At 34.6% G+C, this 19,318-nt stretch overlaps 1 protein-coding gene across 2 annotated transcripts in view; it reads right to left on the reverse strand.

The window, feature by feature from the left end:
* Positions 1-17,816, reverse strand: part of Ppcs (phosphopantothenoylcysteine synthetase) — a 144,573-nt gene extending 126,757 nt beyond the window's left edge. The window contains exon 1 of one of the 2 annotated variants that reach the window (XM_073960945.1): positions 17,306-17,816. The gene's annotated coding sequence lies outside the window, so the exon portion shown is untranslated. Of the gene's footprint in view, positions 1-16,250; positions 16,793-17,305 lie in introns of those variants that run through there. The other variant, XM_073960946.1, reaches the window with a different exon arrangement.
* Positions 17,817-19,318: the final 1,502 nt, after the last annotated feature.

Genomic DNA, 19,318 nt, shown 5'->3' on the forward strand with positions numbered 1-19,318 from the left:
GTGCAAGACAGAATGAAATTACAGCATGAAGACAGTATGCAGCATGGGCCCGCACGACACAAAACACCTTTTTAACTGCCCCGCCAAACCTACTCATCTAACTCCAGAGGATCTGTGGCTATCAGCCATCGAATCAGACATTTTCCTGGAACTGAAGATATACCCAGAGCCAGATTGAAGAGAAGAACGAACATACAAACATAATAAAAAACACTGTTACAACAACAACAACAAGGTAGCTCTAAGTCAATCGATCTACCAACTGGGTTAATCCACCAATGTGCTACTATAACGGCAAACTTCGTGAGTTCTACTCAGAGATGGCTAATGGAACCCGCATGCAGGACAAACTTAGAGGCGGTCGAACATCTACTTTGAAGGTGTCCATTGTTATACACAAGAAGACGCGGACTGTTGGGTGATACGATATAGATACTCTCACTACGATACTGAACTAGTAATTTTTTAAATACAGAATGAGCTAAAAACCTCAAGACCTTTATATTTATTACAAAATTCCGCGACCCTTTATTATTTGATAATGAAATGACATGACATAAAGACATAATTCAGATTTAACTGGAAGTTTCTCTCAAAAAATTTTTTTGAATATTTCTCAGACAACTTGTTAATAAAGTAAATTTTGAGTGGAGAACATTCAGAAAAACATAAGTTTTCATTTGAAATTTCCAAAACTAAAAATTATTTTAGAGCGAAAATGTAATATTTAATTTGTTCCAGACCTGCAAGAATCTACTAATTTTTACTATTTTTTCCGATAACATAAAGGAAAAAAATGTTATCGTAGTAAAAAGTAGTAGCTTCTTGCAAGTTCTGGAACAGAGCAAATTTGTTAAAGTAGCTCATTTCAGCTGAACCCAACTTTCATTAAAATTGCGAATATAGCGTGTTTGGTGCATCAAATACATGAAATCGGACGAAAATATATGTATATGGGAGCTATATCCAAATCTGAACCGATTTCAATATAATTTGGCAAATTTATTTCTAGACCAAATTCCTTAACACATCCAAAAATTGGAGACATTAGCTCTGTTCCAGAACCTGCAAGAAGCTGCTACTTTTTACTACGACAACATTTACTCCTTTATGTTATCGAAAAAAAATATTAAAAATTAGTAGATTCTTGCAGTACTGGAACAGACCAATCTGTTACCATTCTATAGATATTTGCATAAAAAATCTACATTTTTTGGAGGTACTACATCCGATTCTGTTGTTATATCTCCGGATCAACGTGGAATTTCGGAAATTTTTATAGCCTATGTTACTTTCAGGCCACGTAGTGATATACTCTGAAATGTTCAGGAATATCGGTTCAGCGGCCATAAAGTTCACACAAACAAACAAACGTACAAACGTTTTTCTACTTTATATATATATATATATATATATATATATATATATATATATATATATATTAGGGTAACCCTAGTACTACCACATAAAATGCAACAATCTGGCAGCATCATAGCAGTGTTGCATGCATCAGTAGTTTTAAGTTATTATCTCTCTCTACTCATTGTCAGTACACAGTCAGCGAGTTACTTCGCAACCACCAATTAATAGACATCTCATCTGTACATATTTCGTCATATTTCATTGTTCTTCATAATTAATACTTTATTTCAACTCATAAAACAACTTAAAGTTTTATTCAATAAATGAATTGATTGTTATGTTTAAACATCGTCTTTCATTCAATCGACCACCTCCGTAAGAAAATAACAATTTGGCGACGAGGATTTTGGAACAAATATGTATCATTCTCGCTAACAATTTGGCGACGAGGATTTTGGAACAATATGTATCATTCTCGCTAACAATTTGGCGACGAGGATTGTGAATCAAAAACCGCTCACACAGTAACAACTGTAACAAAAAGAATTTCACAATTTCATCAAGGCTGCATATCAAGACATCGCCCACAATAAAATTTGCGGCAGGAAGATTTCAAGGAAAGCATCAAAACGCACAAGCGCAAGTTCATCAGGAACATTCAAACAAGAATTCTCAAGAAATCTTCAGCGATCAACACTCACACTAACAACAGTTTGCAGTCTCACATATACAACAATTTTCTTTCAGCTCAACACACACACCATAGCAACGTGGGAAATTTCATCATTTTTGCAGCGCACACATACAGACATACGACGGCAGCGTCTCTAACAAAATTGTAACGGCTGAAAACTACAGACACTAGAACAATCTAGACATGTCGGAACAAGCGAATATTTTACAAATACTTGCGAATCAACAGGATTTGCTCAACAAACTCACACAAATCATCGCTGGACAACAAGGTGCAAACACAGTTTCATCATCAATTCCAGGTGAATCATCAGTGGCAAAAGCCCACCTCATGGAATCTTTAGCTAATTCCATGACGGATTTTCACTATGAGCCTGACAGTGGTTTATTATTTGAATCGTGGTACAATCGTTTCAAACACATCTTCGAAAGGGAAGCAAGTGCATTGGACGATGCAGACAAAGTAGGACTTTTGTGGAGAAAAATGTCCAATCACATTCATGAACGATTCAAGAATTTCGTGTTACCAAAACAACCTCAAGAACTTTCATTGGCAGACACAATCAAGCATCTTACAAGACTATTTGGCAGAACAGAAACACAAGTAAGTCTACGATACAAGTGTCTCCAAATCACAAAGATGGAAAATGAAGATTTTAAAGAATACGCTAGTCGTGTCAATCTTCAGTGTGAACTTTTTAAACTGGATGACTTAACTACAGACCAGTTCAAGTGTTTAATTTTCATACTTGGTCTTAAATCATCACAAGACAGTGACATCAGAATCCGTTTATTAAGGCATCTCAATGAAAGTAAGGAAGTAGTCAACTTAGAAAAGCTTGTTGATGAAACACAAAGCATTTTGGATTTGAAAAGTGACACAGCACTAATTGAGGGAAGCCAAAAACAGTGCAACAAAATTGGTAAGCCTCAACAAAAACAAAAGATACCAAAAACAGCATGTTGGTACTGTGGAGATATGCATTACGCAAAACATTGCCCCTACTCCAAGCACAAGTGTACCAAGTGTCAACAGATTGGTCACAAAGATGGTTTTTGCAACAGCATGCACAGGCAGAGCAAATCAAAACACAACAACGACAAACATCAACAAAGCAAAACCAATCATGATCAAAACTCAGAACAGAACAATGTGAGTCATCAGAATTTTAACAACAACAAAACAAAATTCAGCACAAAAACAGTATCTACAACAGATCCAGTCAAAATCAAGCAGGCAAGAAAATATGCTACAGTGAGTATTAATTCAAAGCAAGTGAAACTACAGTTGGACACGGCATCAGACATTACCATAATTTCTATATCAACGTGGAAAAGAATCGGAAAGCCGGATGCATTTGAAACCACAGACACCGCCGAAGATGCAGGTGGCAATAAACTCACATTTTTTGCAAAACTTTTTCCAATAGAAGTGTCAGTTGCAGGAAAATCAAAAATTGTGGATTGTTACATTTCAAATTTGGAATCATTAAATGTCCTAGGCATAGATTGGATTGAGAAATTTAATCTATGGGATATTCCAATAGCAAAATGGTGTCATCAGATCAAGTTCACAGGAACTAAGTCATTGAACAATGTTTATCAAGTACTCAATGCTCACTTTCATCCCAGCCCAAATAGCCAAGTCAAAAAAGCACTCAAAAAAAAGGGAAGAGGAAGGAGCGACCGCAAAAGCATCTTCAAGAAGAAAAACTCACAACGTATTCAACGTTCATAAAAATCTATGTTCATCAGTCATGGACAGAAATCAGAAAAAGGAAAGTCAGTATAATTCCAAACACGGAAGTCGCATCAAGGTACATGCAGATCAACTTCAAACAAAAATAGGCGATACTTCTGCTTCATCAAACAAATTATCACCTTTGGACATATTACTTCGAGAATTCAACATTAAATTGCCGTATACAGATTCTACAGCATATCAACCAGAATCATCCACAGACGACAGCCAGTTGAAGTAATATCCAGAAGCCCGGTTCAAACTTAAAAGGGGAGATATTAGGGTAACCCTAGTACTACCACATAAAATGCAACAATCTGGCAGCATCATAGCAGTGTTGCATGCATCAGTAGTTTTAAGTTATTATCTCTCTCTACTCATTGTCAGTACACAGTCAGCGAGTTACTTCGCAACCACCAATTAATAGACATCTCATCTGTACATATTTCGTCATATTTCATTGTTCTTCATAATTAATACTTTATTTCAACTCATAAAACAACTTAAAGTTTTATTCAATAAATGAATTGATTGTTATGTTTAAACATCGTCTTTCATTCAATCGACCACCTCCGTAAGAACATAACAATATATATATATATATATATATATATACAGTGCTGCTCAAAACATTTGCAACTGGAACGACTAGTTCATATTTTATGTAGTTCTGAGGTAGTTTGTGGATTTGAAATGCAAATATTTAAGTAGATTGATTGTTTATAGGATCCTTTTTAAAGATTTAAAAATTAATTTGCAAAAAATGCACTTATTTTACAAAAAAATTACAAAGCAATGCTCGAACCCACTTTTTGTTCTGCTCAAAACATTTGCAACTGAGAAAATTTGATTCAAAATCTGACGAAATTATTTTTGTTTTGATAATATATTGTGAATTAAACATTTTATTTATTATCTGGAGACATCGTAAAGTAAACAAGTTAACTAAATAAATTAATATATCCTTTGGAATCCTGTGCTCTAAGGATAATTGTTAAATACCAAGGTTTTATTCGATATTTAATAGTCTAGAGTCCAGATTATAGTCCCGAAACCTCATATATGCATATAGATTACTTGAGTTGATCAGGTCCGATAAGAACTTAAGCATATTTGCATAAAATTGCTAGTTTTACGTGGTTATATATACGTTTGGAAGTGGTATTATGTCAAAACATCCTGTTATACGAAACTTCTGGAGTGTAAATGGTGCGATTTTGACATGCTATCTGTCCGGTTAGTTCTTGGATCTGTTAAATATCTCGACCTCATGCATCCTGTACCATTTCTGTCCATAAAAATACCTCCAGGGCAATATAAAACACCTTCTACATTTTGAGTCAACTTGTTCGTATAATGGGACAAATTTTATTGTCCTTCGTTCTGGCGATCAATCAAATTTTTCAAGTCATATAACTTAAATATTGATTTAAATCGAAGAGAAGTACTCGGTTTCACTACTCCAAAAACATAACCACACATTTTTTGCACAATTTCTATGAAGAAATCCATTGTTCCTGGAAATTACTGTTTTCCCAAAATTTGCCTATTTTGGTATACCGGTATCCTTGGTATGTATCGGAGGTGTTTGTATAGATTTATTGGTGTCAAGTCTTTTTTAACATTTGTTGATGACCTCCGAGAGATCTGCTTAATAATTCGTATAATTATTTGATCATCCCCTGCAGTAGATGTTGTTGTCCTCGCATGTCCTTCCCATCTTATGGCGTTTTTGTTTTTTTACGCGGTATCCAGATCTGTTTTAGATATTGTGCTGTTCATATGTTTATTTTTGGACCTCGTTGGATCCACAGTTTTCAAAAATTACCATTTTTAGCAAAGCGTTGATAAAAATTTCTGATCATAATTTAAGTTTTTCTTAAAAAGTTAGACATGTCTTGTTTTCGGCATGCTTGTGTATCAGAAGTAAACATATGTGGGATAAAATGTACTCCTCATGAAAGCTTTTTGCCTCTTTCTTCTGATTAAAAAGCAATTTGATGCCAATCAATACAGAAAAACTCGTCAAAAATAAACTAATAGATATTCGTAACACGGAGTTGCAAATGTTTTGAGCAGGCAAAAACATGTGTTCCTCCGATATTTCACACATTTTTGAAACAAAAGTGTTCATAACTGAATAATCCTTTTTAAATCTTGAAAATATGGTCAATAAAAAATCAAATAACAAAAACAAACATACATATTTCAAAACTCAAAATGTGCCTAAAAATAGACTGAATGTGATATAGGCATCTGAGTTGCAAATGTTTTGAGCAGCACTGTATATATATATATATATATATGTAGATGAACCAACATAATTACGGCATTCTCGAATTGAATGCATTTTTATAAATGTACATCGATTACTTCAATGGTATGGACTATAGAAAACTCGAAGAACTGGATCAAAATAACATCGACACAGTCAGTGATAATTTATATTTCATATTTTCTCTGACTTTATCAAACGTAATGCAATTATACTATACCTTGTAATGAGGAACGTATAATCGTAAAATATTCCAAAGTTCAAAAAAACTTAATAATGTATAGCTTGACTACTGTGTCCACAATCAACTTGGTACTGATTTAAAGCTTTACTAGTCTTCTTGCTTAGCATGCTGCAGGTCATTAAAATAAAAGTTTCAAAATATTGCGCCTATCGCAATTAATCTGATATTTGGCCATAATCACCAGCACATTTGGTATTGATATTTTCTACTTCCATTGCATGGCTGCTCAAAACGGTGTTTTTCACACGAAAGGGAATAAAACACCATCTAAGAGAAATTAGGAAAGAACGATTTTTGGAAGTTTCTTTCGACGTTTCATCCATTTTTGCACTTCAGTACCTTAAAAACAATCCCCTTGATTAAGCAATAAATAATTTGTACAGAAAATCTACAAAAATATTCTCTTATTTCAGTTTCAACATAAACCGAAAGAGAATTGATGGTGAAAATTTCACCGTTCTGAGCAGGGCTGTTCCATTGACAGGCTTTACTTTTGGAATACCCCAACTAGAAGAGGAAATGCAACGTTTTAGACTTTTTCTCCAGATAAGTTTTTTTTTCCCGTTCATATCATCGAATATTATCCAGCATCGACAAAATCGATAGACTTCTTCCTCTATAGGACCACCAAAATTTCTTGACAATGCGATCAAAATTGCGAATTATGGACTACTGCGATATCTCCGTCGTTTGACCACTTACGCTAACCTAATTTGCATTATTGTAAAGGTCAAATTTTCTCCTTTCATTAGCAGAATAAACGCATAAGAATAAAAACTTAACATTTTCTTCGCAAAAGTTTTTTTACCCATTACGACCCCAGAAGAACATTCGACCATCAACAAAATCAATTGTTCTTCCCCTTTGGGACCATCCAATGAACCATTTGTATTATCTCAATCGAGTTGCGTTTTCAGGTTCAGGAAAGGTGCAAACTCAACTGGGTGCGTCAATTTTCACGAAAATTCTCTAAATGCCACATATATGGTCCGATCTATGAAAAAACGTTGACAGATTCGATATTTGAATTTTTTGTAGAAATCTTTTTTATCATCGATCGGACCATAATTGTGACATTTGCATAATTTTCGTGAAAATGCGCCTTGGCCAAATTACTATGCACAAAAATCCCACAAAACTCAAAATACCAAGGTACACCCAATTAAGTTAACAAATGTAAGAAAGACTTTCAATATACATTAAATCGGCGCGTTGCGCATATATAGACAATTTTCGGTAGAAAAGTTTTCTCACATCTGGAAACATAAAATTCCAAATTAAAACCAATTAGGTAAGTATGGTAAGACTTTCCAAATACTTTAAATGGACGTATTGTGCTATATGGACCTACACAAATAAACAAAAAAGGAAAAGTCTTTTTTATATGGGCAAATGGAACTAATACCTTCATTCCTTAAAGCGACGCTTCACGTCATATGGGGGCTATTTCAAAATTACAGCGTTGAATTTTCTGTATGACTCGACGTTCAGACTAAACGATAAAAATTGAGTCATACATACAGCTGTGTTCAGAATAATAGTAATGTCCATAAACGAAATGGAATTAAAAAATTAATATAGGGCTTTATAGCCCTATATTATTACAATGTTATCTTGGAACATTCTGTTTATAACTTCTTGAACTAATTATTTTATATCCATTAGTGCACGCATGATTTTACAATGCTATGTTACTTGACACCACCATGGGAGACATTATCATATCAAGTTGCGCTGACCTATTGAATTTTAACTCATTGATATACAGCTATGTTCAAAATAATAGGAATGCCCATACACAAAATGGAATGGTACAACAAACATGGATAGTCCCAATTTACATTAGGCGAGTTTACTTGCGGCAATTGTCAGTTTGTAGGTGAGAGAGGGTGCTGAGAGGCAAAGGGTTACCATATGCCTCACCTCTCTCTCCTTCAAAATGACAATTGTCGCAAGTAAACTCGCCCAATGTAAGACTAATGCCAGACTGTGAAACTGGTACTGAAAATTTTCACATTTTACAGGGGTTTTTAGATCGAATTACCCACTACAAGCAATATAATAAAGTGACTTTAATATGGAACTCGATCTAAGAACGCATAATTTCATGAAATTAATTTCATTGTCTGCAGGGGGTCTAAATTGGGACATAACATCTCCATTTTGTACAATTCATTGACATTAGTTTTAAATTATTAACTGTTTACACTAACATTTTAAACGTCTTCAAATTTTTTGTTTAAAAAAATAGGAGTGTGGAACAAAATGGCCAAGAAACACATTTTTAGTTAAATTTGCGACAAAATATTTTAAATGATAGTAGTAAATCCAATATATTTGAAGTTTGTTTGAATACAACCAAGCCAAAGACAAACTGACATGTCATTTTCACCAATCCTTTGACACGTCATTTTCACTAACCGAACAAAAAATGGAAAATGCTTTATTGAAATATGATGTTCATGACAAACAAAACTATTAATTCAAACAAATTCATGAAATAACTACAATTATTTATCAGCAAAAAGTTTACATCCAAAATTGCAATTTAATCTCCGCCGCTGTACGGCAACAGAATTTATATCCTCCGCTCCTCGCTTGTTTCACCTTACAAAAGGTTTTTCTATGCGTTAACTTTCAATCAATATCAATTTCAATCCTTTAAGAATTTCTAGTTCGTGAATTACTTTTAATTTGATATTGTGTTATTTTATAACGAAAAATTTGGAAATTCATACTTTTTTGTTTTGGGAAGAAATTATACAGCTACTTGTAGGGATCTACAAACCGACTTGCTTTAGTGATCTCTAAGAATTAAATGTATCAAACGGAGTTATGTTATTAATTTATAACATTTTCATTCCAAAAGTCGTTACTTCTTTCTTTTCAGATTCAGAATTTCGAGAAAAGGGATTTGATTGATTTCATTCTATGTCAGATTTAGATCAAATAAGGGAGCTTTTATAATATCAAAGAGTACAGTACGATTTTTTTTAGCTCAATTATTTGAGGACTTCCTTTTCATTGCAGAATCTGAACGACCTTTCGAACTTTGTACAACACCAATTGTTTAGAAGTTGTACTTGTCTGATATATAGAAAATGTAAGACAACATTACGATTAGATTTTTTCAAGTCTCCGACCACATCAAGCGTATTGTAAATAATAAACCTTATGTAGCTTTAAACATATTTAGATAAAACGGAGTTTGCATTAGAGCTTTTTGCCGGGTTAACCTTCTTTATGAGGATCAATTTGACGTTTGCGCTATGGAATTGACCTTTGAAACCCCGTGGGTTTATTAAATCCGGTCAAGTGCAAACGGGGTATCTTCTGCTTTATTTGCAAATCCGTTTTTGGATATTATCGATCAAACACTTTTTTGTTCATTCATTACAATATGTTACTATTTAGTGCATGCATTTTTTTATAATATTCATTCTGTAATGGTGAGTTGTCTACATTTTATTCCGTAACCATGTAGTTTCTCGTCTACCTCTGGATCGTTTACCCTCAATAGTTCCTTTGAGAATCGCTTGTGGAATTTTGTATTTGTTGTTCCTCTTTAGGTGGCCGAGGTACCCTGTTTTTCTTTTTCTGATAATTTTCAGAAGTTGTCTATCAGCATTCATTCTTCTTAAAATATCTTCGTTTGTTGTACGAGCAGTCCATGGAATCTTGAGTGTTCTTCGATATAACCATATTTCAAAAGCCTCTAGTTTTTCTCATCCACAGACTTTATTGTCCATGTTTCAGTTGCGTACAGCAACATGGACCAAACGTAGCATTTAATAAAGCACAGTTTTGCAGGAAGGGCTATATCATGGCCTGTTAGGACTTTATTGTATTTGAAGAAAGCACTTCTGGCCTGTTCTATGCGGCATTTTATTTCAGTTGATGTACTCCATTCTTCATTAAGCAATACTCCAAGATATTTAAATTTGTTTACGAGTTCAATTCTTCAGTACATTGAGTTAGCTTATCTATTAAATTTTGTAAGCCAGACATACTGTTTGATAGAAGTGTGGTATCGTCGGCATAGCGTATGTTGTTAATTAGTTCTCCGTTAATTCTGACACCAGTTTTTTTCTTTATTGGCCGACTCTCTGAATATCCTTTCTACGTAGATGTTAAATAATAGTGGCGATAAAATGCAGCCTTGTCTTACTCCTTTTGATATGGGAATTTTATATGTCGTGTAACGGGGTATAAATAGATGAAAATAAACAGATGTGTGAATAAAAACATAAACATCATCTTTATTGGATCGATGGAATGGGTTCAAATGCTGATGAAAATATCGGATCTTTCACGACTTCTTTTGCATGGGTTCAAATGCTAATGAAAAGATTGGATCTTTCACGACTTCGTTTGAAATAATGCAAAAGATGACATGAAATCACGTCATCGCATAGAACCCCTTCCTTTAAATTTTGCTGCGTTATGATTGGTATCCCATAAAAATGTGTATTTTGATCCTTGAGCCGAGTTAAGCCAATTTCCATTACCCCTTCATGTAAGGATCGGCCAAAAAAGCGTGTCTATATGGCATTTCTTCCTCGACCAAAGAAAGTGTTAAGGCCCTCGGCATCTTACAGAACAATAAGTTATTTTTCATATTTGAGAAATTGGATGATTGGCAGATTTGATACATTTTTTACACGCTTTCTTATATAATGTTCGAGGTAACAGCCAGAGTTTTAAACAACTCTAATCACTAAAAGTTTTGTCCATAAAATCCATTGAATTACCCAATAATTGCTCAATTTATGAAAAAGCGCCATAGGTTATTAACCTGTCTTTTACTACCACCAAAGGACTTTTATTTTCAAACAAACTTCAATTATTTTGGATTTACTGCTATCATCTACAATATTTACAAGTTTTGTCGTTAATTCCACTAAACATTTGTTTATTGATCTTTTTCTTATCAAAAAATTTTAAGACGATTTATAATGTTGGTGTAAACAGTAAATAATTTAAAACAAATTGAAACATTTATGTTAATGAATTAACAGTTGGAATGTCAACAATGTAAACAAATACAAAATTGGCTAAAATGGAAAAGTTTAACCATGTTTATTGGACCATTCCATTTTGTGTATGGGCAGTCCTATTATTTTGACCACAGCTGTATATCAATGAGTTAAAATTCAGTAGGTCAGCGCAACTTGATATGATAAAGTCTCAAATGGCGGTGTCAAGTAGCATAGCATTGTAAAATAATGTGTGCACTATTGGATATAAAAAAATTAGTTCAAGAAGTTATAAACAGAATGTTCCAAGATAACGTTGTATTAATATAGGGCTATAAAGCCCTATATTTTTTTTTAATGACCAAAGAAATGTAGGTCAATGCAGCAACTGTTTAGATTACCTCAAGAAAAGAAAGTAAATAAATAAAAGTATTAAAATAAAAAAATGTTCGTAATTATCATTTTATCTAACCCTTTCAAACGTGCCACTCTATTCGTTATCTGTCTTCATAAATAATTAGGTTAAGAAAGCTTACAATGTTGTTGGAAGTACGTCTAGACTAAAAATATAGACGATTACTTACTTAAAAAATGTTTTTGATGACAAGAAAGTGGATATCAAGATTAAACAAAATTGAAAAGTGGTTGTCAGGATAAAAATCAAAAAGTCAGTTACCCCTAGGAAGTACGTCTAGTGCACTTATTTTAAACTAGACTAACAAATATAGATGTTTATTGTACTTAAAAAATGTTTTTGATGACAAGAAAATGGATATCAAGATTAAATACAATTGAAAAGTGGTTGTCAGGATAAAAATCAAAATGTCAGTTACCCCTAGGGCAGGATGGTCCCGCTACTGAAACCAGCCAAGAATGACAGCAGCCCTCAAGTAGCGACGATCCTAGAAAAACTATTCCACTGCATTGTACGCCAAATCGAGATATGTCAGTAGAGGACATATCGATGTCGTTAGTGGAACGTTAAGGAAATTTGAAAGTACATAAAAGTTATTAATTAAATTTCAATTACCTAAGTATCCCATCGCAAATGACCCACACTCACTTTGAAATGCATTTTTGAACTTTTTGCGATTTTTATAACCTCAGCATTTATGCTAACGAGGGTATATAAACTTTCATACGGATAAAATGTGCCTCATCGAAATAATGGGTTTAGACCCTAAGTATGTTTGGACTAAATGCGTTTCCGACAATTTCGATTCGATCCGTCTGTCTGACATGAGCACACGATAACTCTCGAACGGATCAATCAATTGGGTCCAAAATTTGGCGATCGTAATATTAGTTTAAATTCGAAGATAAGTCATATCGACCCACTCCTTCAAAAAATTATACCGATGCTACTCGTTGTGGTCCTGTTTAAAGCGATCTTATGTTTTTAGTGGACAAGTCCATGCTTCCTGACATAGTGGTCAGAAAGCTCCAAGTTATACGGCGTCCCAATGAAATGACTAGTGGACGCGATATATATCGAAAATAAATGATTCCCAAAATAAGATCCACTTCCAAAATGGACTATGCCGATCAATTAGTTCATGCAACCCTGCGCAACAGTTTTGAACATTAATCCTAATCCACATTTTTGTCGGCAAGATGTAATGTCTAGAAAGTACCACGAAATTCTGAAACCGTCCTCAATACAAAATTTTTGGGGAAAAGGATTTTGGTTTTGTATCCGGTATTCGATTTGTCCATAGATGAAAATTTCAATTCACATAGGGTATATGTTTGCCGGCAAAACCGACTGAACTTTTTATTTATTGTAACTAACATTCATCGTTGAGGGCAAAATAATTGACCGTCTTAATTTTAATAATAAAAAATCTAAAAAAAAATCTCGGCTTAATATATTAAGCAGGAACGTAAGTTAAATTTCTAAAAAAAGGACGACACCATAATATTCCATCTGGGGAATATGAAAATAACCGCCACTAATTTCACTGCTACACAGTTGACCATCTGAACTTCTGAAATTATGTTCCCCTAAACATATTTGTCAATTGTGTCCTGATTTCGACCAGAAAGTACCCCAAGATTTTGCATGCACCAATCAATAACATGTTTAAATCGCGCAACTGCGCAAGTCACAGCTATTTGTGAAAAATCAAGGGTAGGAACATGGTCCTCATGTCGCTTGGGATGCTGACTAAGAAACCTTGTTGACATCTTACAAAGGTAGCGCTAGACAGTGAAAGAATATACCAAATGCCGCCTGTAATAGGGTGCCTCCTCATTACACCTTTCTGAGGAGACAAAGATTTTACAAGTGTAACAAGATGTTGTCGATGCAGAACCTACTTGGGTGTTATCGCCGTGAGCATGCCTACAACAATCTTTTGGAAAAGCATAGATCAAGGAGCCTATTAGGCAGGCTTGAATATCATTCAGAATGATGCATTTGCGCAGGCAGTACAATGATACATGTGAATGCTATACTCGAAGGTCAACCCGATCCATCACAGTAGAAGTACGTCAGCTGCTAAGACAAACACAAGTGGTTTTAGACCAATATAGAACCGGACGATGCAACACGGAACAAATTGAATACTCTTCCACCTGACGGAAAAAATTTGAAATTTTTTTTTAAATTGTAAGTTTATTTCTAAGTAGCCGGCCTTCGGCCGGGGATTTAAGGCTTTCTCCTATGGACAGGAGCCAATTTAGGGCACAAAAACAACATTTTTTTTAATTTAAAAATTTTTCTTACTTTAACAAGGGAATTTTCGGAACTTAAGAGGCCCATATCTCGGGAAGTATGGACATCCCCCGGAAAAGTTTATATATTTGTGATCAGGACAACAAGATCTACCTGTGGTAATTTTTCCATATTTTTCCGCCAGGTGGAAGAGTATTCTATTTATGCCTGCAACAGCATCCATTCAATTTCTGATTTAAAAACAAGTAAGAGCAGGCTATAGTCGGACAGGCCGACCATGTGATACCCTATACCACTATAGATTTGCAATATCTTTCCTCCATGGATAAAGATATAACCTGTACATTACAAATTTTACCAATTTTCACACAAAAGTTTTGGTCCATTTAACCCGCTAAATATTATCTGATATTCATGTTTGCACACGCCTTCTCCATCATAAACTTAACCTTTGTTTAAAATTTCGCGCCGATCGAACTATTATTGCGACCTACAGAGCGGCTACAAAATCGACCAAAAATTTTGTTTTTGGTCCATTTCATCCCTTTAACATTTCACGATCATCGCCAAAAACTAATCAGTTCTATTCTGGTACAACCCCGACCTTCATACTAAATTTCGTGACAATCGGTCCATAATTGCGGCCTGTAGCTTGATTACAATTTTTAATGGACGGACAGACGGACGGACGGACGGACGGACGGACACACATAGCTAAATCGCTTTATCTCGTCGAGATATGAAGTTTGGTATACCACATGAGGGGTCTACGACGAATATTTCGCGGCGTTACATGAATTTTTGGGAAAACAAACTTATTATACCCTTTTCCACATTGTGGTATAGGGTATAAATATGAAAAATTGGCACAGATAATGCTACCGATTACAACGATGTATAACTTTTGCGGAAATGTATACTTCCCGAGATATGGACCCCGAAATTTCCATAAATGCACTAACTTATTACTTCAGCAACATCTCACAGAAAAATATGATACATTTACTATAGAGAGATTTGTTTGTTTATTCATTCCATTCTTTAATACTAAAGCCTCCAAGGTCAAAAAATAGTATTAACAATATATCCTTATACTCAATATCACTAAATAATCCACAATGTTAAATCCCTTATTAAGACTTAGGCTTAAGAAAAGTTTATGGACTGATCGCGGATCACAAACAAACATTGTTCCACAACATCCCATACGGGACAAGGGAGACTTCTCTCATATCAACGAGTGCACCCGATTCATATTTAGCTCAATGATATGGGACCTACTGCGTATCGCCGAGTCTGAACGGCGTGTCTTAAGACACCACTTGTGCAGAAATTTTTCAATGCTGAAATACTCAGGAAATGTCGCCAACAATACTGAGGAGTATTTTGCCACCGTTGAAAATGTTTGATGTTGCCAGGCCGGGGAATCGAACCCACGACCTTCTCCGTGCAAGGCGGGCGTGTATACCATTGCACCACGGTGGCACCCATCACCTGTCATATATACTGGTGGTAGCCCTTGGGGTCCTGATTACAACCATATTCATTTTGTGTTTCGGAAGTCCATACTTCACGAGATATGGGCATGTGAAGTTCCAAAAATTACCCTATTAAGAGAAAAAATTTAACCTACAAATAATGTTGTTTCCATGCCCTAGATTTGCCCCTGTCCATAGGAGAAAGTCTTAAATCCCCGGCCGAAGACCGGCTACTTAGAAAAAAATTAATATTAAACAAAAAAAATCGCGGCCAGGCCTTAAACTTGACTTGTTCCAAGACTTAAATCCCTGGTTTAAAAAAAGTTTGTTTTCATATCCAAGATTTGCCGTCTATAGGAGAAAGTCTTAAATTCCTGATCGAGTATACATTTACGCAACAGAAGTTATACATTTGAATCGGTAGGATAAGCACCATCTTGGGCATTTTTTTTTATAATTTTCTGTGAACTGTCGGTATAGGAAATTTGTTCCAACGCATTGAACAACTTCCTTCAAATTTTGTTGGACAATTGCAAACTATTTTTTATGGTTTATCTGCGTCCACTACTTTTACTTCCATTTAATTTCATACATTACACATTTTGTGCTAATAGAAGCATAACAAAATCGGATGTACCATATGGCCTGCAACCATAAATATAAGTCGTTCAGTACCTAACACACATTTGTTTTTCCGGAATTCAATTTTCCTATGCAAAAATGTTTATTTACATTTCGCAGAATTTTGAATTAGAAAAGAAAAACGATAAAAGTAAACAAGGTAAGCTAGCAAAGTTTCCTTACCACCATATAGAATGTTGCATCTAATATCCAATTTGAAAACAGATTGTTTATGACAGTTGACGTGGGGGTCATAGAACACGTGATAACTTATGGAAAATACTATTTGTTTTGGCCACTTCACTTATATCTTGTTCATTTCAACCTTTGCTGTTTTTCTAACAAAAATTAAATCACTGATGCATAACGGATGCACATTTTCATGTCGTTAACAACACAAAGAAAAACCAATGCACAATGACGGCTTGTGTTGTGTATGGAAATCAAATTGGCCAACAAACAACAAAATGATTTTCAAACTTTTTTTGGATAGCTTCCACGTTTTATTTTGCACTGGCCCAATATAACAATGTGGGGTCTTATTAAAGATTCATAAACCGTGAATATAAAAACCATGGAAAAGAAAATATATCCAAAGAAAACCGACCACTTCACTTCGCCAGCAAAAAAATAACGATTTTCGAGATCACCTGAGTTTAACACTTTTATTTTAGTTAACCAGAATTGCGACGACGGATGTACACCATTAGAGTCAATAGAGAACTGAATCGAAACGAGAAGGAACCACCAGACTACACCAGACTAGGTTGCAATGCACATGCGAAAAACTCAAAGAATGCCAAAAAAGAGAGCAATTTTATTCCAAAAAATGGAACAACAACAAACCAAAATGGACATGGTTGGGGCAAGGCAATGGGGGCCTCATGGATTCATTGAAAAGTGTCAAAGCCATAACAACATGTCGAAAGAAAAACAAAAAACACACCATCCATTCTCCCCATTTGTGGGTAAAAACAAAATAAAAAAACAACAGCAGCTATTGGGGAGAAATGCATGTCTCGGTCAAGTACAAGACAGGCGCAGTAAAGCCATAACAATTTTGCTGATGATAATGTGAAATAGAAAGCGCTCAGTGTTTTCCTAAATAGAAATTGGAGGTAATGAGGTTCAAAGTTCACGCACATGCCAGCCAAAATTTATCAATGAAAAAACAATCTAACCGGTCTCATTTTGTTTACAAAAAAAAAAACATCTTCTGTAAATGAAATATTACTTACCAACTTACGAAATCAATGTAAAAGTCCAGCAGGAAGCAATTTATGCAAATGGAATAATAGAATATTCTTGTTAAATGACAAAAAGTTTAAAGAAATTCAAGAAATTGAGGTTGTTTTCCCTTTCAGATTTACGCTGTGTGTGTGTTGCAGTTGTTTTTATTCTCTTGCCGAATGACAATGCGAACAGCTGTTTCTATTTACTACCGTTGTTACCAGATTAAATGAAATCACCTGTTACACTTCTTCACGGCTGCCGTTAGTCAGTCTGGTAACGCTAAATGCAAGACATTTCTTATTTTTTTATCACATTTTCTGATAAGAATTCAAGCTTTATTTTAACATATATTTTAATTTAGGTGGTTTTTCTTAATCGGCAACAATAATTTTTAAAAGATTTTTGTAATATTTCACTAATTGATAGCCCAAACAACACTACGACGAGCAATTCCTCCGCAAACCGACCCGAAAAGTTATCACAAAACTATTGACAGCAGACAGTGGTATTGCCAGATGCAAAAACAAAGCAATCATTTAGATGTAAACATAAAAGTGCTGCCAAGTTCAATGTGAATTGATTGGAAGAAATGACATTGTATTATCATGGTGTAGCATATTTTTAGGCGTGCGGAAATTTATACTATAGCTGCGTTCCTTTACTTTCCTGAGGTTACCATTTGTTACCATTTTAACCTGCAAAGCGTTCGTTTGGGTCACTTCGTTTTATTTTTTATTTATTTTATTTATTTATTTATTTATTTATTTATTTATTTATTATTAACAATTTTTTTATAACGGTAAAAGCAATGAAAATCTAGATTTCTTACATTTTCAAATTTAAACGGACATAGAAAACGAAGTGACCCAAACGAACTAAAGGCCGTTGTACATGGATCCCAACACGATAGAATTTTGCATCAGAACGCTTAAATATTTTTCTGGTCAACTTTTGTAGCACAGTGCCATTTATCGACATTTTTCGAAAAGTTTGCCCCTTTTCAAGGCCAAAACTGCCTGAAGGAGCATTTCAATGCTTTTGTGATGTAAAGGGTTATCCATTTTGTTGTTTCAAAAGTAAACGTTAATAAAACAGGTAAGAAATAAGTTTTTTCATGATATTTCTTTTTTATTATAAAGTTTGAACGTTGACATTTTATGTGAAACACTACATCATTTAAATGACCTTTACGCGAACTGTTGCAAGCATGGAATTTTTGAGGTCGTTTTCGACCACTTTTTTACAAATATTGGGTGGTATCTCAGCCATAACTTGACGAATGTTGGTTTTTAAGTGCTCAAGAGTAGAAAGTTTATCTGCATAAACACGGTCTTTCGCGTAGCCCCCCTAAAAAAGTCTAATGGTATCAAATCACATGATCTTGGTGACCAGTTGATATCGCAACGACGAGAAATAACGCAGCCAGAAAATGTCTCCTGCAATAAAGCCATATACGCTCGAGTTGTGTGGCATGTGGCACCGTCTTGTTGAAACCACATTTCCAAGTCGTATTCTTCAATAGCAGGCAAAAAAGTCGGTTATCGTAAGGTCCAATCACACTTTCGGACCAAAGACCGCACCAAACAGTGACTTTTTCTGGATGTAATGACCTCTCTTCAATTACCTGAGGATTCTCAGAAACCAAAATACGACATTTTTGTTTATTAACATACTCACCGAGCGAGAAATGTGCTTCAAAAGCAGAAAATTTTGTTCAAAAATCACGAAAAATCAATCAATCACTTTTGTAGAGGTTTTGATAATTTTTATTCGTGATAGTTAAGCGATCCATTTTCGTAAATGTCAGACTTTCAACGGAAAATAAAAAAATGGTTTAACAACTTTGTTTGACAAATGTCGAATTCCAGCCCCATACTTTTGAAACCACGAAATGGATAACACTTTATTAGAGAGTTCTTAATTACTGTCTAGGCTACAATTGTTGTCCTTGTGTTCGATTGAAAATCTCAATGGTTTGGCTGTTATATGCCACCAAAATGTCCAAAAAACGTGGATAA

This window comes from Musca autumnalis, unplaced genomic scaffold (genome assembly GCF_047663935.1).
Source record: "Musca autumnalis isolate F117 unplaced genomic scaffold, ASM4766393v1 scaffold_1, whole genome shotgun sequence".
Taxonomy (NCBI): domain Eukaryota; kingdom Metazoa; phylum Arthropoda; class Insecta; order Diptera; family Muscidae; genus Musca; species Musca autumnalis.